This window comes from Tachypleus tridentatus, chromosome 1 (assembly GCF_004210375.1).
Source record: "Tachypleus tridentatus isolate NWPU-2018 chromosome 1, ASM421037v1, whole genome shotgun sequence".
In the NCBI taxonomy this organism is placed as follows: domain Eukaryota; kingdom Metazoa; phylum Arthropoda; class Merostomata; order Xiphosura; family Limulidae; genus Tachypleus; species Tachypleus tridentatus.
In genome coordinates this window covers 63,058,002-63,082,626 of record NC_134825.1, presented here as the reverse complement: position 1 = coordinate 63,082,626, position 24,625 = coordinate 63,058,002, and the positions used below count along the sequence as shown (strand labels likewise).

The 24,625-nt window shown below is 34.8% G+C and overlaps 1 long non-coding RNA gene across 3 annotated transcripts in view; it reads left to right on the top strand.

The window, feature by feature from the left end:
• LOC143250410 (uncharacterized) overlaps positions 1–12,848 on the top strand; it is an 80,932-nt gene extending 68,084 nt beyond the window's left edge. Inside the window, exons 1-4 of one of the 3 annotated variants that reach the window (XR_013028188.1) lie at positions 6,408–6,573; positions 6,960–7,077; positions 9,582–9,664; positions 11,488–12,848. This is a non-coding gene — a long non-coding RNA (uncharacterized LOC143250410). Of the gene's footprint in view, positions 1–6,407; positions 6,574–6,959; positions 7,078–9,581; positions 9,665–11,487 lie in introns of those variants that run through there. The other 2 variants (XR_013028176.1, XR_013028174.1) reach the window with 2 other exon arrangements.
• Positions 12,849–24,625: the final 11,777 nt, after the last annotated feature.

The following is a 24,625-nucleotide window of genomic DNA, read 5'->3' as shown; positions in this document are numbered from 1 at the left end:
CTTATTCTTAGATGTTTAATTTTACTTCAAACTTACAATATAAGCAGAAATTATTTTGAAAATATAAATATAGTAAATGAAAAATAATTTCTGTAACTATTAAACTGATAGGCTAAAGCAGGGGTCACCAAACTACGGCCCTCGAAGTCATTTTTGTCTGTTATAACAAAATAAATCCCACCATGAGGCCCGGCCCGCGACCAGCAGCGCCCTCCCAGCCGTGGGGTGTCGTCAATCCCACTATTCGTTGGAAATAGCCCAAGAAAAGTGGCATTTCATCAAATGTCCGACTGTTATAACAAAATAAATCCCACCGATGGTTGCTTTAAGCTGGCAAACACAAGACGTTATGATAAAAAAACAAGGCTGTCACGCGCATTTTTAACCAATAGGAAAATTCTTCTTTCGTTTTGCTGCCCGTTTATTCATATCGAGACACGTATCTATGAAAGCATTATGATTTCGAAAACAAGTACAGACTTAAGCCTCGTCCGATCGACTCGTTTTGTAAATTCAGCGGCCTAGGGTTACCGCTTCAACAAGCTAATTTTCTTGGCATGGCCAAGCGTGTTAAGGCATGCGACTCGTAATCTGAGGGTCGCGGGTTCACATCCCCGTCGCGCCAAACATGCTCGCCCTCCCAGCCGTGGGGGCGTTATAAAGTGACGGTCAATCCCACTATTCGTTGGTAAAAGAGTAGCCCAAAAGTTGGCGGTGGGTGGTGATGACTAGCTGCCTTCCCTCTACTGCTAAACCACTGCTAAATTAGGGATGGCTAGCACAGACAGCTCTCGAGTAGCTTTGTGCGGCATTCAAAAACCAACCTCTTAGTAGTCGAGTTATGCGCTTTTCGTAACTCGTTCTTAGGTAAGTGTCGTGGCAAACATACGTTTCAGTATATTTTGTTTGTGCGTTCTTGGACCAGTACAATACTTTTCTCACAGCGTTCTGTGTTTTTCATTTTCAAATCCTGTTTTTCTTCGCCCATCGTTATGTCTGCTTTTATAAGAAGAAAAGTGGACTCTGAGTGTCGTGCTTTCAATGAAGAATGAGGAGAAAAGTACTTCTTTGTGGAAATAAAACCAGAAAGCTACTTGTGTGATATGCACCGAAAGTGTTGCCATTTTGAAAGAGTACAATCTTCGGCGTCACTATGAAACAAAACATCTATCAACATATTTGAAATTTTCAGGAAAGTTCCGTTCTGAGAAATTTGAATCCATGAAACGTGTTTTTGAATTTCAAAAGAATCTCTTCACCAGAAAGTTTGCTGAAAATGAATCTGTCACTCGTACAAGTTACAAAACAGTGTATAGGATGGCAGAGCGAGGAAAACCTTTTACTGACGACAACTTCATCAAAGAGCGTATGATGAAGCAGCAAATGAGTTGTGTCCTGGAAAAGCCAATTTCTTTTAAAGTATTAGCTTTTCAGCAACTTCAGTTGCACGGAGAGCAGAAGAACTTGGAGAGAACATCGCATTATAGATACGCCAAAAAGCTAGAAACTTCCTATGGTATTTTCTGGCACTGGATGAGTCTACTGATTTCTCGAGTACGTCACAACTTTTCGTGTTTATTCGTGGAGTTAATTTAGACTTTCAGATCACGGAAGAGTTGGCATCAGTTTGCAGCATGCACGGAAGAACAACTGGAGAAGACATTTTCATGGAAGTGCATAAAACTTTGCAAGACTATAACCTTCAGTGGAATCAGCTTAGAGGTGTAACAGTTGATGGAGGAAAAACATGGCTGGAGTAAAGAAGGGTCTGGTGGGGCTGATCAGGAAATAGTTGGAAGATCTTCAACTCCCAAGCGCTCTGTTCATACACTGCATCATACATCAGCAAGGACTCTGTGGAAAAGACTTAGATATTTCTTGCGTACTGAAACCAGTCATTTCTGCAGTGAACTGCATTCGGGTCATGCACTTAATCATCGCCAGTTCAAGGCGTTTCTTGAAGAAATTGATTCGGGATTTCTGTGACTTGCCGTATCACACGGCGGTGAAGTGGCTGAGCTGCGATAAAGTCTTGTCTCGTTTTAATAAGCTGAGAAGAGAAATAGATATATTTCTTATCGAAAAATATAGAGCCGATCCACTTTTGTCGGATCCAACCTGGTTGTTAAAGTTGTCATTTTTGGTTGACATCACATCCCACATGAATGAATTGAACTTGAAATTTCATGGGAAAAATAACCTTGCCTATGTTCTCTATAAAATCATTAAAGGATTTCGGAGAAAGCTGTCATTGTTTGAAGCACATTTGGAAGGAGGAAACCTCTCTCATTATCAGTGTTTCAATGAGTTTCATGCTTGAATCACAGAAAATGTCAACCTGGAGTTTCAGAAAAAGATTATTGGTGATTTAAATAAGCATTTTTAGAGAGATTTTCGGATCTCGACAGAATCGAAAGTGACATTCTCCTTTTTCAGAATCCTTTTGATTGTGTCATTCATGACGTGCCAGTGGAACTTCAGCTGGAGGTCATCGATTTGCAAGGAAATGACTTGTTGAAAGCAAAACACAGAGAGGGGCATCTTATTGAATTTTACAGCTGCATACCTGAAGATGATTTTCCAAAGCTGAAGCAGTTCGCATTCGGTATGGCATCAGTTTTCGGAACAACTTATGTCTGTGAACAAGCATTTTCAAAAATGAAGTATGTGTAGTCGGTACATCGATCAAGATTGATTGATGAACATTTGAAAGCAATTCTAATAATTGGATGCAGCAATTCAAAACCGAAGATTGAAGATATTTTGAAAGCCAAACGCCAATTTCATAAATCTCACTAACTTTTTTGCGACTTAGTGAAATTCAGATATGTACTCACTATGTGCGATGTGAAAATTGTTTTTGCTAATGTCACCTTTTGTGATAACCTTTTGGAAAATAAAAAATGTTGGTTGTATTTCTGTTTGTTTTTTACTATATGTGTGTATTGCATGCTACTCTCACATGGCTAATGTGGCTCCTGAACTTTGTGTTAAGTCTTTTACAGAGAACTTTCGTTCTGATGAGCTTATGAGTATTGAACATAATGATCATGTGGCCCGTGCTTCTCATTCCCCAAGTAATCTAGCCCCTGTGAAAAAAGTTTAGTGACCCCTGGGCTAAAGCAACTAACATTATTTGAATATCAAAATATGCTTGCAACAAACCTTTTACTATTTTTAGTTCATAATTTACGCTGTTTTATTTCTGCTTTGCAGGTGGTCCTAATTTTTATGTATTTCACTAAAATACGTACGTTGCTTTTTATTTATTGTATTTATTCAATTGTTTTATATAATTACAACGATCATATAAATCTTCTATTCATTTTTATCATTTTAATTTTCTCAATGGATTGAAATACCTATTATTTGATGACTTTCCATTGAATAAACTAGATTACCATCAAGTTGTACTTTCATTTTAAGTGGAGCGAAAGGATATTTACTGATCTATATAAATAATTTGGAGAGTTTCGGAAGAGTAACTTATGAAATTTTAGTCGCGGCATGTCGGCTCATAGGATGGCTCTGAGTGTTTATTTTTCAAGTACAAACATTTAGCTTATAGCTCCGTCATTTCTTGTACGATTTGAAATATATTTATAGTTTTAAATCAGGAGGTCAACCCCTTTTGATTGATGTATTTTGCCACGCCCACAAAATCATATATTAATTTACTTTAATTCTGCCTGAAAGAATTTTAGAGTGAGTACAGGATGGCAAATATCCTGATGAATAATAAAATTGAATTGTGTATACCCGTGTCTCACACTTGGTATTACTGGCACACAAAAACATATCTAATAGAAGAAAAAAGGTCTCATTTATTAATTTATTCTAACCCTGCCATAAATATTTTCAAGTTCTGCAGCATTTGGGGACTCCCTTTTGTTAAATGTAGGATATAGTAATGGATAAAACCTGCACTTTAGACAACAAATAACAAAATGTTGTGCTCTGCATTGATGTTCTATAATCTTACATCTGTCTAAGCCTTGATGTACATGAAATAAATGGCAGCAAAGGCTCTAACTATAAACACTAAGAATTGTCATAATTTTTACATTACTCCTACCTTATTATCATTCAACGCCCAGTGCTTTTCAAGTATTACGTATGAACTGAAGAAGATTAATTTAATATTATAATACCAAATTGCCAATGCCAAGATAATGTATGTCTCCAAGGGTGAGGTGTTTAGTATGCGTACATCACATTCATGGCAAATTATCGACTATTCAATAATATAATGCTGCCAAGATATAGAAATGTGTCACAGACGCCCTTTTCTAGATAGGATATTCATAAACGAGCTTTAAACAATGTAGAGCCAAAGAACACTGTTTATTTTTTTAATAATGTTTCTTCAGTGTCTTCCGTGAAAGCAGGAAAGGTTGTGCAGCAGGTCGTTCAGGATAGTAACAAGATTTGAAACCACATCCTTTGCAATATGTTTGATCAACGTTCTCATTGTTACGATAGAGAACCCTTTGATCTAAGTTTCATTATGAAAAAGATGTGCACAATCTCCTGGATTTAAGTATAGATTCCTAGTGGACTAACACTGATAAAAAATAATAAGCTTTCAGCTAAACCTCAAAATAAACATCTGTTTTCCTGAAAAGCTAATGTCAAAAATTGATGTTTTACGTCTCACTATAACAAACCAGACTTAGATCACACATCTTAAAACTTTTATAGATTTTCAACGGCGAAAACATCCGATTTTTATATTTTAGACTGCGTTTGTCGGATCAAACTAACGAAAGCTCATAAAAATCTGTAAGATCCATGACGTAAGTCTGGCTTTATCATCCTTCGCATAGTCTTGTCACAGTATAAAATGCGATATCCAGAAATAACATGTAATACCGTTCACCTCTGGTTGTTTAGAAACGAACCTGCTTACAAAGAGCACAAATGCTTAATGACCTCGTTGTGAAACGTGTATTGCAGTGTTGTACAAATTCATAAAAAAAATACTTTCATTTTTTTTACCAATGATTGTTTTTCTAGTCGCCATTTCTCTAAAATCTATGAACAGCGTATTTTATAACCTTACTGAAGCTGGTTATTGCAAACATCAATTATCTGATAGCGTTTACAAAACATTTCTGTTACGAAACTGAATACATGTGTGTGTGTTTTCTTATAGCAAAGCCACATCCGAATATTTGCTGAGCCCACCGCGGGGAATTGAACCGCTGCTTTTGCGTTATAAATCCGAAGACATACCGCTGTACTAGCGGGGGACAAACTAATTACATCAAAATTAACCACAACTTGTCTGTTTTTGTCAATTTCTAGCATTAAACAGCTCGGACAGTCTGTACCTGTGTAAGAAACGTTACAAATAATATTGTCACACATTTTAACAAAACTAGGAATTTAAACTGAAGAAGTGAGAAAAAAGTATTTACTATTATAACCAGAACAGCATCTTGCACGCGGTGGGTAAACAGTCAGGTCAGACACCTAAAGGTTCAGAGATAGAAATTAGTTATTTAGAACTTCTAACTAGAATAAACGCAAGTCAGCGGCACCTGTAACTCTTACTCGAATAGCTGAATTGTCTGTTACTGTTGTAACGCATCCATGGCTGTAGGAGTGGAGCGTGGTGAGTGGCATATTGTATCTCAGTATTTGTGCCCTCCAACCCACAGTTCGGTTCGTTAACTACTAGGATCAACATGGCCGATCACATGCACACATTCGAAAAGCCAAAGCAACAATTGAACTAAATGACTCGAAAATAATATTCATGAAAAACGCATAAGTTCAAGAAATCAATGTAACAGAAACATACGATATCCTACATCCTGAAGGCTTCCTTTCTTCTTCAAAGGTAAACATCTCCAGTTTGCCCCTGAAGAAGGAAGGTCAATCTTTCGAAAGCGATCGGATTATAGGATATTGTATCTTTGTGTTAACTCGAAAATAAGTCTGTTTCCTTGTAACAAAGTATACAGCTAAACGACAGGATACTTGTGCTCTGCCCATCATGAGTATCGAAACCGCTTTTTAGCAATGTGAGTTCGCAGATATACCGCTGTGTCACTGAGGGGCTGAACAATACAATGAAGTATTTATATATAAGCTGATATTAACGTGTAAATATAAATCACACAATCACTCTCACTGTTCTTAACCAAATGGTATTGATTGATTGAAATGTTCACTAATAAACCACCATTTTTAATGTGTGTAACCAAATTCCATACTTAGTTTTACGTCACGTGATCCTAGGTTAAATACATAGCCCTAGTCAACCAGCTGAAGTTTACCTGAAACAACGACAATTAGTATGGTTCGTCGCCTAGCAACAGAAAATAAACTGGTAAACATATAAAGAGATGTGAGTCATAAATTATTTCAGTTAGAAACAATTTGTTTACTCAGATACAGAACATCGTCACCTTGAACCCGATGGTTAACTGCGACTGTTGCAGACTCTAGCTTTGACTATTTATTTAGAATTTGACGTGTGTTGTAAAAAAAAAATAGCATAATAGTCAGTGCAATTCAAGGCTGAATAACAAGCAATACAAGTCATCACACTAAGGACCATTTCAGGTATATTTTCATCATGAGAAACTTGATAATTAAAATTGTTTCGTTTTTTTTTTTTTTAAAAAAAAATGATGATGTATAAACAGAAATTAGGTATAATGTTTGAAAGTCCTCTTTTGGTGAAAATAACGTATGTCAAGAAATCTTATCACACAAAGAGGGTTCGAAAGATCTTGCTAAGTTGGCCAATGTGTATATGTAATTATTTAGAAATTACGTTAATAAACATAAAACATGGTGTAGTTGCTTTTAATCTTCTTAACTAATCTGAAAGAAAGGTCTACAGAAACTGTGCGAATAGTAATTGAAGTTTTATTTTGCATTAATTTAGCTTACAAATATATAATAAAATAAGACGAATTGGACTATGTGTTGTTTTTTTCTTATAGCAAAGCCACATCGGGCTATCTGCTGAGTCCACCGAGGGAAATCGAAACCCTGATTTTAGAGTTGCAAATCCGAAGACTTACTGCTGTCTATCCAGGAAACCAAGTTTTGGAAATGTCTGTAAATATCACAGCAAAACGTTTGAATTTCTTGTTTTTTTACGTTCTGCTTGTTTTTTTATCACACGATATGTCACACACCAAAACAACGATGTCAACCAATTTCACTGAAGTGACATAGTTTGAAATGGAGTATCCGTTTTTATAAGTATTACTAATAACTAGTAGTATTTAAAATACAATCCAAATTCTAGTGTAAACAAAGTTATCATAACTCATTGAAATCATTTGGAATAACAGACTTTGAAGTATTCACATATAAAGTTAAAATAGTCCAATATCAGTATTAGGTTTATAAATTTTGATGTTTTATCAAATCGTTACAGTCCATGTTACCACATCTGCTCTCATTCTATCTGACGACAGTGCATCTTTACAATAACACTGCAGCGTAATTTCCATCCAAAAAAATCCTCGTCGTAAGGCTGTTTAAAGCACACTATTTTTTCTACAGGATTTTAATAATCCATACAGTGTGTGAGGATGACTGTTACTAGTGCTTGATTTAATAGTTTGATTGCAAAAGAAAAAATAGATTTAGGCTTTGGGTCCAGCGACTTGACTGGTACATCTTCGTATAGAGTAACACGAATATCCGTCTCATTTTCCAGCTATTTGAGGAACACTATATTTGAACGTATAGCATGAATGGAAGTCTTATCTCGGTGAACCTATACCTTATTAGCTTTGTTTTCAGACTGAAATTATTCTTGATTATGTTGCTTATTGATTCCTGGGATACATGGACAGCTTTTGCTACTGAGCTTTGTTTTAATGGAATCTCACCTTTTACAAAATGCCACACTTCACTTACCACACCTGCGTACGATTTGTAACTTATTATCGATGGTCCTGGTGAACCAACTTGATCCATACTCCTTTGTTTTTCATTGCCATTAAGTAAAAGAGATATTTCCTCTTGTAAATTTTGATTACAATCTGAACACATCTTTTTAGTCTAAGTGTATTAATATTTTGTGTCAGAAATGGATGTTAAATGCTCTTCCTAAAAGTGATCAATTTTTCGGTGCCATGACACTACCAAAGGTATGCCAAACAATGTTAACGTGTGGTTGTCAAGGGACTTGACAATTTGCATATTTAAAATCGTTTTAGTATAACGTACTCGAGCCTCTGTTTGAGTTCACATATAACTTAGCTGTTTGGTTCATTTGAACCTTAAAATGTTTTTGAAACCTAACGGAGACCAGTACTTCATCAAATAGTTCGATCTTCATAAACATGAGTGTCATATGCTTAGCGATTTAACAAGCTTTTTGAAAATCAGGAAGCAGCAAATCTTACTGACTGAATCATGTTTCATCACATGGATCACGTTATGAAGCTAAATACACAATTAGATGTGGTAAAAAAACATCAATAAGAATAAATGAGGAAAATTCATCTGTACTGGATATACATAATACACAAATTGACTTCGTTTCAAATTGACAGAGTTTAATCATTGTGAGGATAAGTTTGCTTAAAAATAAAGTTTACTGACTCACGCCCTGTTAGCGCTTCAAAAAAAGATCAACTGCGGATTTACTATAAGAGTGACTGTCATATCCTATTTTAGTTTTTCTCTAGATAAGTATTGAAGTATTATATATATTGTTATAATTCTAAAATAAAAATGCTTTCATGTTTAAACATTTTAAACAATAAAAATTCAGCAATAATCTATTTCTGTGTACTTTAACCTTTCTCACTTTTGCAACCAAATTTTGATAAAAATAACCAAATTGCAGTATTTCTCTATTTCATTTACAAAATAAATTTTGTTTTTGTTTGTTTGTTGTTAAGCGAAAAGCTACACAATGAGCTATTTGTGCTGTGCCCACCACGATTATTGAAATCCAGTTTTGAGAGTTACAAGCCATCGGATTTACTGTTGAGATACAAATATTATGATGAATAATATTTTATTTAATACATTTTTGTATCCTCGTCCAGTGTATGTCTGCAGACTTACAACGCTAGCAACCAGATTTCGATAATGTGGTGGGCATAGAATAGATAGCACATTGTACTTAATTACAAACATACCAAATACTTTTTGTGAAACATATTATATAGTGAGTTAGTTTACCTTGTAGCAATTTTGCACTTTTGCTAAAGTACTCACTTTGAAGAACAGATTGACTGACTGATTAACTTAAAAATGAATATCCTTAGGGAAAAAACTCGATTTAAAAACCCCAGTCACGGAAAATCGACCCCTCTTGGGGTCGCACCAAATTTTAAAATATTACGTCCTAGGAGGTGATAATTGGTAGTTATTAACTATTTGACTCTACTATTCAGAAGTTTTTTTTTCGGATTTGAAATTCACAAAGTATGAAAAAATATACAGTTGTATATAGCAGCAATGGTTTTAGAGGCTTCAGCGTTCCCATATTCTCCAAAATCAATATCATACACCTTGCTTTCTTCTAGTCTAATTCGACTTTTGACCTCTCAGGACATTTGTCCTTCTCATTACTCTTCTTTTTCCATTTTCAGTTTCAGTTCTTCGCTTCCAGTTGATATGATTTGCTTTGTTCGAGCATGAATCCGAAGGCAAGCAGCATCTACAAACGCCATAGGTGAAGCAGTCTATTTTATTTTTATATTTGTTTGTATTCTTGTTAAGACATTTCACAGGTTTCATTTATGAGTATATTTTTTTAAGTAGGAAGAAGAAACTGTTTTAGATTGTATTATTAGATTAGTCTGGTGCTTTCAATCCCTTTTTCGGTTCTGACGTTTTTTTCCCTAAATTTTGGTTGGTTTTTTGCGGCGGGTATCTCCCATTCCTTTAGTTTTTTGTGTGTGTTTTGAATATAAAATCCTACCAATCCTCTTTCCTTTAGAGATTTGCTTATGTTTCAAAGTTTCCTCTTGCTGTAACTCTATCGCATATCTATATAATTGAAAATTATAACATTAAATATTATTTAATTTATTTGAACGTACAAAGTTTTGTAAAATTTGCTTGACTTAGTTAAAAGGGCCAAAATAATGGTCTGGTGGGTAGGGCGCTTGACTCGCAATCTACGGATCGCGAATTCGAATCCTGTCATCGAACACGCTCACCCTTTCATTCTTCGTTCGTAAAAGAGAGTTGGCGATATGTAATGTTGAGTCAATATGGTCCGTCATTTCTAAAAAAACAATAGACGACTAGCTTTGTACGAAATTCCAAAAAAACAAACAAAACTAATACAAGAGAGTTTAACGAATCCTGTAAGCCTAATTACTAACAGCGATATTTGGGATTACAATCTAGCGTGAACTGTATTACGAATTATCAAAGCCAGGTCTGGCCAGGTGGTTAGGGCGCTTAACTCGTAATTTGAGGGTCGCGAGTTCGAATACATGTCACACCTAACATATTTCCCCTTTCAGCCGTGGGGGCGTTATAATGTTATAGTCAATCCCACTATTCGTTGGTAAAAGAGAAGCCTAAAAGTTGACGGTGGGTGGTGATGACTAGCTACCTTCCCTTTAGCCAAATTAGGGACAGCTAGTGCAGATAGCCCTCGTGTAGCTTTGCACGAAACAAGCAAACGAATATCAAGCCTATTGGTTTCATTGGTTTGCCAATTTTAGGTTACTGACATTGCATCAAGTGTGTGTTGTCTACTAAAGAAACGGCCAAGTGAAATCTTTATAGATAGTATGGTATACAAAGGATATTCAGTGTTTACTGTCTCTTTCATTTTAGTCAGGTAAAGGTTTCACGTTAACCAATAATTTAAATTGTTTTTTACAGATACACGTTTATAGCTATATGTGTAGTTTGAACAGAATAACTTAGCTAAATTATTTTCGCTGTAATAATCAATTTATCTTACGTAATCCTTTATAATGTTACAGCACTTTCTCGTGTAATGCACTATGTAAACGTTAACAGTAATTTTGACCACTGGCAAATCATGTGATTCCTCAAGGTGATAACCTCCCTGTTTTTCCATTGAGGTAACCAACCAAAAAACGTAGTTGGTTGATGTATTCTAGAAAAAAACGACTTTGTTATCTATATAGAGGGTAGTCTTCTGTATCAGTCTTTAAACAATATTTTAGTTTTACCCAGATTTTCTCCTGGTAAGATCTCTCTGTCCAATTGTTGGAAAAGAATTGTGCCTAACGTCGTTGAGCGCTCTTTTAAGTGAATAAAGATAACTTTCGATCTGTCATTACATTATGTTTAGTTTATCTCTTTAACTCAATTAAGTTAGGATTCAGATTTACTATGTAATGCACTTCCTAACGTTTTTATAGTTACTGTGGCTATTGTTCTCATATGAACAGGAAATCAAAATACGTTAGCAACGTAAATTATTGTTGCTGTAACCAAATGATTTGTTTGTACAGAGTTTTCTGTCTTCTCGACGAGTGTATTTTGTTGTGTTCTTGTGTGACCCAGGTTTAAAAGTCTTTATGTGAAAGGAAATGAGATGTTTACGATTCGAAGAACTTATAACCAAGGGTAGAAAATTATCAGAGGAAATGTTTGAGTGTATGAGAAGTTCTAGATATTAGAATTTACTGAAGTTGAGGAGGTGTGTGACCATTATTTCATTGTAGCTGAAGTTGAGGAGGTGTGTGACCATTATTTCATTGTAGCTGAAGTTGAGGAGGTGTGTGACCATTATTTCATTCTAGCTGAAGTTGAGGAGGTGTGTGACCATTATTTCATTGCAGCTGAAGTTGAGGAGGTGTGTGACCATTATTTCATTGTAGCTGAAGTTGAGGAGGTGTGTGACCATTATTTCATTGTAGCTGAAGTTGAGGAGGTGTGTGACCATTACTTCATTGTAGCTGAAGTTGAGGAGGTGTGTGACCATTATTTCATTGCAGCTGAAGTTGAGGAGGTGTGTGACCATTATTTCATTGCAGCCGTTGACTTTAGAAGGAAAACCAAAACCTGGAATATACAGAGTCACAAATCAGATTCTACCCAAATGATTAAACATTTTTACTCAAGAATCATGGAGGATTAAGGGTTATTGTGATGACTTACAGTCTGAGACTAAACAGGGTTGTCTCTATTTAACTCTCAGATGTTTACTAACCAGAGTACATTTACCCAAACACTGATCATTACCATCCAAAAAAGACTATTGGCGCTGTTACGATAGTAGATAAAAGTTGTGATTTGACCATCACAGTATTCTGGTTTAACTTCCGACCAATCAGAATTCAACCAACTGCGTATTTTTCAATTCAGATATTTTGTTATGAATGATTATTTTATCTTCAACTGGAGGTACCAAAATATCTGGGGATATTTTAATCTTACTACAGTTAAAGTTGAATCTATGAAAAGGAAATTTTACAAGTGGGATCTTCTGAGATGTTGTCTTCCATCTGATGCTATTGACAGTTTTACCTGGGAATCTACGAAGAGAGCAGCTGCTACAACCATATCATCAGACCAAAGCAAGCTAGGAAACATCACCTGTCCCTCATAACCCATTGAAACCAATCCTGTTTACTGCACTGGTCGTGGAATCGACCCATTGTGGTTACAATCCAGTAGAAACAAACTATAAGGAGAAATAAGTTAAACGTCTACAACTTTGTTATTTATCACATTTTATGTTATAAATACTTTATTTTCCTCCTTGATAAAATATTTTCAATTTGCACGATTTGATGTGTTTATAAAGGCAATTGACATATTGTATGGATTAATGTTCGTTTACATGTTTATATCAGTGTTTAAAGATTTTTGTTTCAAGATGTAGTTATGTATTTTTTAGTTATGACCAGTGTAATTTCTTATGTTTTTCATATGGCATTTTTCTATATATTTTCATAACCAGCAAATAAAGAGTTGACATTCCATGCTGTATTGTGTATTGTAACTAGTTGTACGACATTACTTTAAAAGTGTTTAATGAAATACCATATTTTTTATAGTAACGGAAGCAAAGTTTTTATAATATTTTAATTGTAGTGAGCTTCACTAAAGAAGGATATTTGATCATGAATGTTTGTACATTTTATATTCTATTATAAGTTTTGCTTTATCGTTGTCCTCTGTATAGTATAAAATGTATTCATTCATTGGAAACTGAACTATGTTAAAGAATCTGTTTTAAACTATTGTCTTCACTCGGTTTTAACTCTTATCAAGCATGTTTTAAGTTTGCACACCAGTGTCATAAAGTATCGTTGTGTATTTCTGCTTCACGAATTTCTTTATTAGAAAACTAAATGTTTAATGTTGTTGAAGGGTTTAACCAGTTTCACGACCAGAAAGAGTTTTAGCTTCCTGGTTGACTGAATTTTAAAAGTTAAAGTAGAGGATGGTTGAGGAAACCAGACAATAAAGGTGAGAGAGAAAAAGTGTAGTATACAAAGTATATCGGCCATGCTCAACCAAATCTCGGCCCGGCATGGCCAAGCGTGTTAAGGCGTGCCACTCGTAATCTAAGGGTCGCGAGTTCGCATCCCCGTCGCGCCAAATTTGCTCGCCCTTTCAGCTATGGGGGCGTTATAATGTTACGGTCAATCCCACTATTCGTTGGTAAAAGAATAGCCCAAGCGTTGGCGGTGGGTGGTGATGACTAGCTGCCTTCCCTCTAGTCTTACACTGCTAAATTAGGGACGGATAGCACAGATAGTCCTCGAGTAGCTTTGTGCGAAATTCAAAAACAAACAAATGTGAGAAAAACGACCCCACACTAAAGCAGTAATGCTATTTAGTTATATAAATATTTTGTCATCATTCGAGATTATATAGCCCTCGAGTAGCTTTGTGCGAAATCCAAAAAACAAACAAACAATCAATCAATTCTAATTTAATCAAACGAATGTTCCATGTTCACTAATAATTTTCAAAATCTTTCACGCATACAATATTATAAATATTTATGATTTGTTTGTTTGTAGCTAATAGCTACACGATGGGCTATTTGCATTACATCTATAGCAGAGAATCAAACTCTGGATTGCAGAATTAAAAATCTTTACGTTTGCCATGTGTTTGAGAGGACAACAGTTATAAAACCAGTGTGGTTGATACATGTATAAGAGTCACATACAATTGATAATTGCAGTTAAATGGTCAATTTAATGTCAATATAATACATTACTGCAGAATTTACAAAAGAAAAGTCGTTGAAATGTACAGGGAACTAGTATTTTTTATTTGTTTGAAAAACAGTGCATTTTGCTTTTATGCTGCCATAATTTTACCAGTGTATTATTGTGAAGTAGTGTTCCACTTTGTTCTGTATAACTCAGGAAAGTTACCAGTGTATTATTGTGAAGTAGTGTTCCACTTTGTTCTGTATAACTCAGGAATGTTACCAGTGTATTATTGTGAAGTAGTGTTCCACTTTGTTCTGTATAACCCAGGAATGTTACCAGTGTATTATTGTGAAGTAGTGTTCCACTTTGTTCTGTATAACTCAGGAATGTTACCAGTGTATTATTGTGAAGTAGTGTTCCACTTTGTTCTGTATAACTCAGGAATGTTACCAGTGTATTATTGTGAAGTAGTGTTCCACTTTGTTCTGTATAACTCAGGAAAGTTACCAGTGTATTATTGTGAAGTAGTGTTCCACTTTGTTCTGTATAACTCAGGAAAGTTACCAGTGTATTATTGTGAAGTAGTGTTCCACTTTGTTCTGTATAACTCAGGAATGTTACCAGTGTATTATTGTGAAGTAGTGTTCCACTTTGTTCTGTATAACTCAGGAATGTTACCAGTGTATTATTGTGAAGTAGTGTTCCACTTTGTTCTGTATAACTCAGGAATGTTACCAGTGTATTATTGTGAAGTAGTGTTCCACTTTGTTCTGTATAACTCAGGAATGTTACCAGTGTATTATTGTGAAGTAGTGTTCCACTTTGTTCTGTATAACTCAGGGTTACCAGTGTATTATTGTGAAGTAGTGTTCCACTTTGTTCTGTATAACTCAGGAATGTTACCAGTGTATTATTGTGAAGTAGTGTTCCACTTTGTTCTGTATAACTCAGGAATGTTACCAGTGTATTATTGTGAAGTAGTGTTCCACTTTGTTCTGTATAACTCAGGAAAGTTACCAGTGTATTATTGTGAAGTAGTGTTCCACTTTGTTCTGTATAACTCAGGAATGTTACCAGTGTATTATTGTGAAGTAGTGTTCCACTTTGTTCTGTATAACTCAGGAATGTTACCAGTGTATTATTGTGAAGTAGTGTTCCACTTTGTTCTGTATAACTCAGGAATGTTACCAGTGTATTATTGTGAAGTAGTGTTCCACTTTGTTCTGTATAACTCAGGAATGTTACCAGTGTATTATTGTGAAGTAGTGTTCCACTTTGTTCTGTATAACTCAGGAATGTTACCAGTGTATTATTGTGAAGTAGTGTTCCACTTTGTTCTGTATAACTCAGGAATGTTACCAGTGTATTATTGTGAAGTAGTGTTCCACTTTGTTCTGTATAACTCAGGAATGTTACCAGTGTATTATTGTGAAGTAGTGTTCCACTTTGTTCTGTATAACTCAGGAATGTTACCAGTGTATTATTGTGAAGTAGTGTTCCACTTTGTTCTGTATAACTCAGGAAAGTTACCAGTGTATTATTGTGAAGTAGTGTTCCACTTTGTTCTGTATAACAGGAAAGTTACCAGTGTATTATTGTGAAGTAGTGTTCCACTTTGTTCTGTATAACTCAGGAATGTTACCAGTGTATTATTGAGAAGTAGTGTTCCACTTTGTTCTGTATAACTCAGGAAAGTTATTTTATTTCCATTTGCCCTTCTCAGTTTACACACAATTCTATAAACTCTAAATAATATGCCTATCAATACTTTTTGTAAACCAAGCCATGGTTGCAAATATCCCACTAATATCTTTTTTTCCTACCAATTATCATTGCACCACACATGCTGCATGCTTGGTATCACCGTCTCTTTCTAGGATAAACCCCACCCAGTACAAACGACAAAGTCTTATTCCTGAAGAATGGCTCAACAGGAGGTTATTCATTTCTAAATAGTACACTCCTTCAGTTTTACTCGTTCCATTGGTTGAAGCCTTATGGACCATTCCAGGTTGGGGTTTGATTATTATTTTTTTTTAAATTGAAGTATTTTAAGGAAAAAAAAACACATTGAGGCCATTGTGCTAACCTGTCTTACTCATCTGTTAGTAATATTCACACCTGCACTTACAGTTTGGTGATTGATAACATCTTTAGTAGATAGATGTATAGCATTTAAACGGCACGTCTTTTGATTACTTCTATTACCAACAGCAATAATTTTGTGTACCCTCTTCAGTTTCCACAAATCTCCATTGACAGAGTGTGTTTTGTGTTTTTTGAATTTCACACAAAGCTACTCGAGGGCTATCTGTGCTAGTCGTCCCTAATTTAGCAGTGTAAGACTAGAGGGAAGGCAGCTAGTCATCACCACCCACCGCCAACTCTTGGGATACACTTTTACCAACGAATAGTGGGATTGACCGTCACATTATAACGCCCCCATGGCTAAAAGGGCGAGCATGTTTGGTGTGACGGGGATTCAAACCCGTAGCCTTCAGATTACGAGTCGAGCGCCTTATTCACCTGGCCATGCCGGGCCCCACTAACAGAAAAAAGTTTCCTAATATGTCGCTTTGGTTTGTACACACTTATAATGTGAAATTTCTGTTTTGAAAACTATGAATGCATTTACCAAACTGCCGTCGGGAACAGTATGGCAATTTCAACTTTTATGAACATTATGCTAGTGTGGTACCATCTGATGAGTTGTATATAAGTTAGTTATAGTCTGAACCATTAACTCCTGACCGTACTCTGGTGCAATTCATTATCAAACAATGAAGGAGAAGAAATTTCTTTATATTTATATTTTATATAAATTTTACCATTGTTTCCATAATTATTTCAAATGCTTTATAACTTACTTTTGCTCTGTCTCTCCAATTGTTGGCCATACTGCCTTTGAATAAAACGTTATTTATCGTTGTAAGTATTGTTATAACTTGGTTTATGCTTTGTAAGGGCAGATGGTGATCTTTTCTATTGGTAGGCTAGTTGTTTCTTTGAACAAATAACCTCCATATTTTGCTAATGGAATGACCAAATGTAACCTCTCTGAAAAAGATAACACTATTGTGTTCTTAGATTATGGTTAGCTCTCTCAGTCTTCGAATAATTTTTTTCAGTTTTTCAGTCCTAGCAATTCCCATGGTAACTTCTCTCTCCAGTAACTAAACAGACGTGTTGTCCGTCTTCTTCTTGTATTGAAATTTGCCTATAGTTTACATTTTACCTAATTTCTTTTACACAGATCAGTTAATATATTCGTGTTTACACTGTAATGAATTTCCTCACATTATTCTAACTTTTACGGTTACTTTCCCTAACTGATCGGATACTAGAAGCACCACATAAGCATTACTAATGTTTTTTTCAGTTAGCAATCGTTCTAACGTTTTATTCATTAATTAATAATTCAAAAGTACTATTCTTAAGCATAACATGCACGTGTTTTGAGAGCATTAAAAGTTTTTTATAGCATTTGAATTATACGAGAATAAATATATTAATAGCCGTTTATTTACTCATTGAAATATAATACTACGAAATGTGCTTATAACTTTAGAAAAACGTGATATTCATAGATTTAGTAGCTCTTTTTTAAAATATGTATGATCTAGTTTAAGAACTATAAAAATCTCAAAACAAATAATTTAATTAATGTGTTTCTACTTTATTACAAAATAGATTTTTTTTAATTCACTACCTTTAGCTTTTGAGATTAGCAAACTTTTCAAGTTATTAAAATAAAACACTTTTTTTGATACCTGGTTCAAATAAAAACAAAAGGTTTCATTAGCGACATATCCGTAATAAGTAACGTTTTTAGTGGAGTGTTTGAGTTATTAGGCTTAAAGAAAAAAATTCGCATGATACGAGGAGAATAATTACAAATAATAAAGTTTTACATTGCTTCGTATAAATGCAAATTTCCCTTTGCCTTTTTACAACTTTGAAGGATAATATCTTTCTAGTCTCATTATATTTTCCCTTCTTTTGATGTAGTTCCATCGATTACCTTGTATTTTTCACCACAGTTACATTAATATCATTTTTATTCTGTTGACGTCAGTTAATTTTTCTCACATGAGAAATGACAGATAGTTCATGAGAAGTACAGATTTAAATCAATAAAAATATACGACAGCTGAAAAACTGTATGGAATGTTTCAAAGATGTTTTATAGTCATGTGGAAACCAACGTATGTTTCTTACTGAAAAATGGAGCCTTAACAAAGAGTGTAAGTTGTGTCTATAATACGTTTTTGAAATTCAATCAACATGTTGACACAATATGAGCTGTTCATAATGCGCAAACAGGAAGTACGCGAACTCGTAGGCTATTCAATGAATGTTGTATCTTTTTTTTAGTATAAAAGTATAATACCATAATCTTATTTTTAAATTTAATTAGAATACGACATACGAAACATGAAACAAACGATGATTCATCATATACTGAATATACAGAGAACAATTCAGCGATGTAGGAGAAGGTGCGGTAAAACGGTCACCTATTTTGAAGGCGAGTTTTACTAATTAAGGTGAATATCACGGAAACATACAATATTCTAAACTGAGCTATTGTATATTACGAATTGATTTTAGTTAAAACAAAAATTAGACACAGAATTTTTTTTTTCATTTTGAAACCTGTACATCTTCTTGTTCAGGATTTAGCTACCAGGTTTGACAAAAAAACCTCCCCTCAAGATGGTGTAAAATGGTCCTATTCTAAGTCATACCTACGAGTTAAAACAAATGATGTAACTTAAATCGTCACTGAAATATTTCACCTGTGTGTTTTATTATAGCAAACCCACATTGGTTTATCTGCTGAGTTTGCCGAAGGGAATCGAACCCCTGATCTTAGTATAGTAAACCTTCAGGTATGGAGCAAGAAGACCACGTGCCACGTTCAAGTAGTGTGTTGTTTAAAACAAAAGAACTTGTAAGATAAAATGGCCCAGGTGGAGGATAGAAAGTGTTACTCTAAGCCACTTCTCTAAAACAATCGCACGTTGTAAAAAAATCAAATACTGAACTGTGTTTTTACGACATATTCGACTGTCTGCAAATTTTTTATCGTATGAAACCAAGTGAAATGTCCACAAAAACTTGTAACCATTTAAAATTCGTTATGATAATCTTAGATCAAAGCTGTTCAGAACATAAAAAAACTGAAGTCACGCTTTGATCACTCTCAGCCAAATACGTTCGCCAGTAAGTTTCTCATGCATTGAGTCACATAAACAAAGAGTTACATATAATTCAGCCTAGATGGCAGCACATTTTAACTGACGATGCAAATGGTTGGCTGTTTCACCGAAGAGAATCGTCTTACCTCACTTTTCCATATGCATGATGAACGGAATGAAATTTAAAATTTTTATGGTTTATTAATCAGCTACGCAGTGGTAATGCAACAAGGAGTTAAATTATGACTCTTAAATTCAATACAGTCACTGTGACGGAATAGTTATCCTTCTAATTGTGTGTTTGGTTTTTAATGCTTGTGTGTCTAAGGAACACTGAATAAATGGAGAATTAGGAAATACTTATAATGAAAAATGACTTATTTGTTCGGCAGAATAAAGCTTACTGTGCCTCAAGAATTCATCACAACTAAAATTAGATGAAAATGAAAAATCCCAAATCATTGCTTGTGATCGTGAGGTTATTTATAGTGTGTTTGTGTGCTTTCTTATATCAAAGCCACAGCGGGTTATCTGCTGAGTCCACTGAGGGGACTCGAACCGCTGATTTTAAGGTTCTAAATCCGTAGACTTACCGCTGTACCAGGGGGATTTTTTGCAGTAATAAAAAGCGTTGTTACAAATTAAAATGTATCATTTTATTAAACTTTGCAAAACAGACATGAGGACTGGAACTGTGTTTGTAAAAAAATACTACTAATTAAAGTCCGGATAGAATAATATATTAAAAATAGAGGTTTCGGTTTAACGCCTCTTTCAAGGGTTACAACATGACATAAGACCACAAACTGTATTTTCTCCGCTCTAATTTCAAGAGAGCAACACAATCATTGGCTCTTCATTTGTCAATTCTATAAAGTTCTAAATTTTCTGTAACAGACATGGCACGTAATTTAATCAACCGAGAAACTTAAGAGCGAGTTTGAAATTATTTGCTAGATTTGAAGAAGTTGTGTAATTGTTTCTGGTTTTTGTGTGTGTATCTGTGCTTTATCTTGAGCCATCTAGAAAAAAATATGGTCTTGACCAGAATTTTTTTCTATATTTGTTTTAATATCCAGTTTACGAGTACTCGATATCACTTCTCAATTTTGTCTCAATCCGCAGGAACGGTTAGTTTCTTTGGTTTTTTTATGAACCGACCATGTGTGTTTGCACAAGCGGGGCTGAACAGTATAGAATTAGATAGATGTCGCAGATGAAACCTCAGCCTTTGTTCAAAATCTATGAGAAAATACTGATGCCCGATTCTCCATATGCAACTCGGAATGAATGTGGTCCAGTGGCAGTGTGGTCTCATTGTAAATGTGATTGCTTACCTTATAATTCGTGATAAGTATCGCGAAAACGTTCTTCGCACATGGAAGTCATAGGTGCGCGATAAGATATGTGTTTGAGCAGAAAAGAGTAACCAATGTGATGGCGCTGGAAGTTGGTGCCTTCCTTTTAGACTTAAACTATGGAAACAGATAACCATCAAGTAGCTTTGCGCAAAGTTCAACAAATAAACAATTCTGCATGTAAGCACAGGATAAAGTTTGAAAGTGTTAACACAGTATCAACTTTTAATCTTATCTAATACAACAATATATTTAGTTCCTTCTATGAATAAGCTAAGCTGTTAGCGGTGGATATTGTCAAACTGCTGCATTCCTTCTAATCTATAAGCTCTAAATTAACTACGTTTAAATAGTTCTAGGCCTCAAATAGCTTTGTGTGAAATTTTAAAACAAACAAACCAAATACAGTTCAGTGTGTAACTTCATGTTTTCTTCGTGTGTCCCACATGTTAACAAACAAAAAAACATCTAACACAAAAAAGAAAACAAATTGTTGCTCTCTACTACATATTTCAAATTGATTCTTGTGTATTATCCCCTAATTAGGCTCGACATTGTTAGGTGGCTGGAGCGCTTGACCCGTAATCAGAGGGTCGTAATACCCGTCATACCAAACACGCTCATCCTTTCAGCGGTGGGGAAGCAATTATTTGTGGTCAGTCCCACTATTCGTTGGTTGATGACTAGTTGTAACCCTTGAAAGAGGTTGGCTGAATTAAAGTCGGCTAGCGCAGATAGCCCTCGTGTAGTTTTGCGCGATATTCAAAAACAAACAAAACATATTTTCTGATTCTGGCCTACAGAATTAGTGTAAAATATTATTCATATTCATTTCTCTGAATGTCAGCGATATCTGGGAAACAGATAAAACAAAGATTGATTTTGCGTTTTACACACACAGGAAGCTAGGAGGGACATTTATTTATTTTAAAAGCTGGTGTTATTACGTTGGAAACACAAACAGATATACGAGTAACATAAGGTTCTGCAGGTTTCTCATTTTACTTTTTTTTCCTAGAAGTTGTCGCTCCCTTACTGTTCAAATATTTGTGTAAGTTCATGCGGTAAAAGCTTTTACTACCCACTGACGTCATTGCCATAAAATAAGGATGGATTTCTCCTACATCTATTACAAATTAATGTCCTGTCTGTCAGCGTATACAAACATATTTATATAATTATATAATATAGAAAGAGAAAACAGCATACATTTATGAACTTATAATTAATGTTTAAACACTAGAGAGTATTGCTCAAGCAAATCAAAGTATATAATATACGTCAGAATACGTGCTTTATTCTGGCCCTCATACACAGGTTCTATAAAAGTCGACGTGGTTTATAAAACACACCCAAAAACTACAACTATTATTATTTAGGTTAAGTCGCGATTTTTTTTATAGCGGCATTTATTGTAGAATATTTTTACTTGTTCCTGTTTATCCTGCCTTGTAATATATACTATGCAATACCAAAGTGTCAGTTGGTTACTTCTTTAGCACGTTATTACCAATACAAAATGAGGGATATGTAGGCTTATGATTAACACATCTGATGAATTCAGGATCACTTTCCATAGTCACAAATCATACGCTTCTCATTTTGGAGTCGTGTACGAGTTATAAGAGTAACAGTCAAATTTCACTATTCAGTCAGATAAGAGTAGCTCAAGAGTTGACAGTGGATACTATTGACTGTGTACTTTCCCATTATTCTATCAATTTAAAATTAGTGATAGTTATGTAGAAATAGCCCTACAAATAGCTTGTACAATGAATTCTGTTTCCAAAAGTTACATTTTGAATTTCTTCAAGACTAAAAACTGTCCAAAACTGTAAGTTTAATATTATTTTTAATAAATGATGATCAATTTCACAGGAAAGTCTGTTAATTCATGTGACAATCAGAACACAGCCCTGAGGGACTCCAAGTTCTTGTAGAAAAGAGGGAAAGTGTCAAACCCACATGTACCTGGAATTGCATGCCCATTACGTTCTTTAATAAAAATGGGTAAATGTCCACGCAACCTATACAAGTGAAGATCTCGCAAAATACCATACCTTCATGTAGTATCATAAGCTTTCTCTATATCAAAGAATACTAACACAAGATGTTGACATTTGAGAAAGACTTCTCTTATCGACGTTTGAAGTCGAATCATATGGTCCACAGTGGGCGAGAGGAGGTTGTTTGATTCCAGGAACCAAATAAGTAGAGCATTAACCATCCTCTCTAAGGTCTTACAGAGACAGCTCGTCAAAGCAATTAGATGGTAGTTTGAAGGAATCTTGGGATCCTTGGTTGGTAATTCCCGTTTCTCCCTCTGCTTAAGCTTTTAAAATTAAAAAGCATGTTCACACCAACAGTATGTTTGATACCATTCTCTATAACAGGGGTGGTCAGTAAATAGCACAATTGTGGCGAGCTCGAATTTAAGAATCAACGTTTTCAATCACTTATTTTTTATTGCAAATTTGATAATCAGCCACTGCACTGCCTAACGTCATCATGTCGGACGCTTCATCACTGCCACAGCCTCCGCCCATTTTGTAACGTCAGCCTAGTTTAGATGTTTGTTATTGAGTGTGCGTTGTTTTGCATGCGCTTGCAATCACATTTTTATTGTGCAACTTTCAAATGTTTAAATACATTATTTTCAACCCCATAATATGGATAAGTGGATAATTAAAAAACGAAAGAATTTAAATGATGGTGAACACTCAGAAAATAAAGACAATTTAATTGATTCTGGCATTACTGTTGAAAGGAAAATGGTGCATGACTGGAAAAATGTGAAATAAGAATTTAATGGAAGTTGGGAGTTGAAATTTGTAGTGATTGAAGTAAATAATAAGCCAGTGTGTCTTTTGTGTAACAAAGTTTTCAGCAATAATAAAGTATACAACCTTAAGCAACACTTTAACAATTTTCACAATGAGTCTGACGTAAAATTTCCAGTTGATAGCAAAGTCTGAAAGCACAACTTCATGAACAAAAGGTAGGCCAAAAAAGATTTTTATCATCGATAGGACTAGTTCCGTTAGCTAGCTATGAATTAGCTTGGATTATAGCACAAAAAAGAAATCATTTTCTGATGCTGAACTAGTGGAGGAAATATTGATTGTAGTCATTGAAACTCTGTTGGAGAATTATGATTCAAAAATAAAAAAATGATATTCTTCAAAAGGTAAATAATTTGCAATTAAGTTGAAGAACAATTGTCTGCAGAATGCAAGAGTTGGCGAAAAATATAGAGAATTTGTTGCTTGAACAACTAAAAAATTGTTCGTACTTTTCTTTAGCACTAGATGAAACAACAGATGTTAGTGACACTGCACAGTTGATATTTTGGGTTCTATATGTATCTTCGGATCTTCAAGTGAGAGAAGAAATGCTTGGCCTTTGTGGATTAAGAGATTGAACATGTGGAAAAAGCATCTTTGAAAAGTTTGTTAAAATGTCAAACAAATTCAATCTGGATTTAAAAAACTGGTTTCTTTTGCAACAGACAGTGTTCTCCTGCCATGACTGGGGTGAAATTAGGATTTGTTTCTCTTTTGAAGCATTTAATTGAAAATAATGTGAAGTCCACATTGCCATCTTTCCATTGCATTTTGCATCAGGAAAATTTGTGTGCTCAGATGTCTAAAAGTGATGAATTGAAAAGTTTGATGGACACTGTTGTAAAAATTGTGAATTATATTAGAAGTGGAAGCTCTTTCATCCATCGACAGTTCGTTGAATCTTTGAAGAAAAGCAATGACTGTACTTTTGATGATCTTATTGATTTTGCAAATGTAAGATAGTTAAGTAGAGAAAAAGTCTTGGAACGATTTACTTCCTTATTTCCTCAAATAAAAGAGTTTCTTGTTGAAAAAGGTAAGATTGAAAATTTCCCTGAAATCGAAACTTTGTCATGGCAGTGCGATTTGTACTTTGTGTGACATGATGGCAGAACAATTAC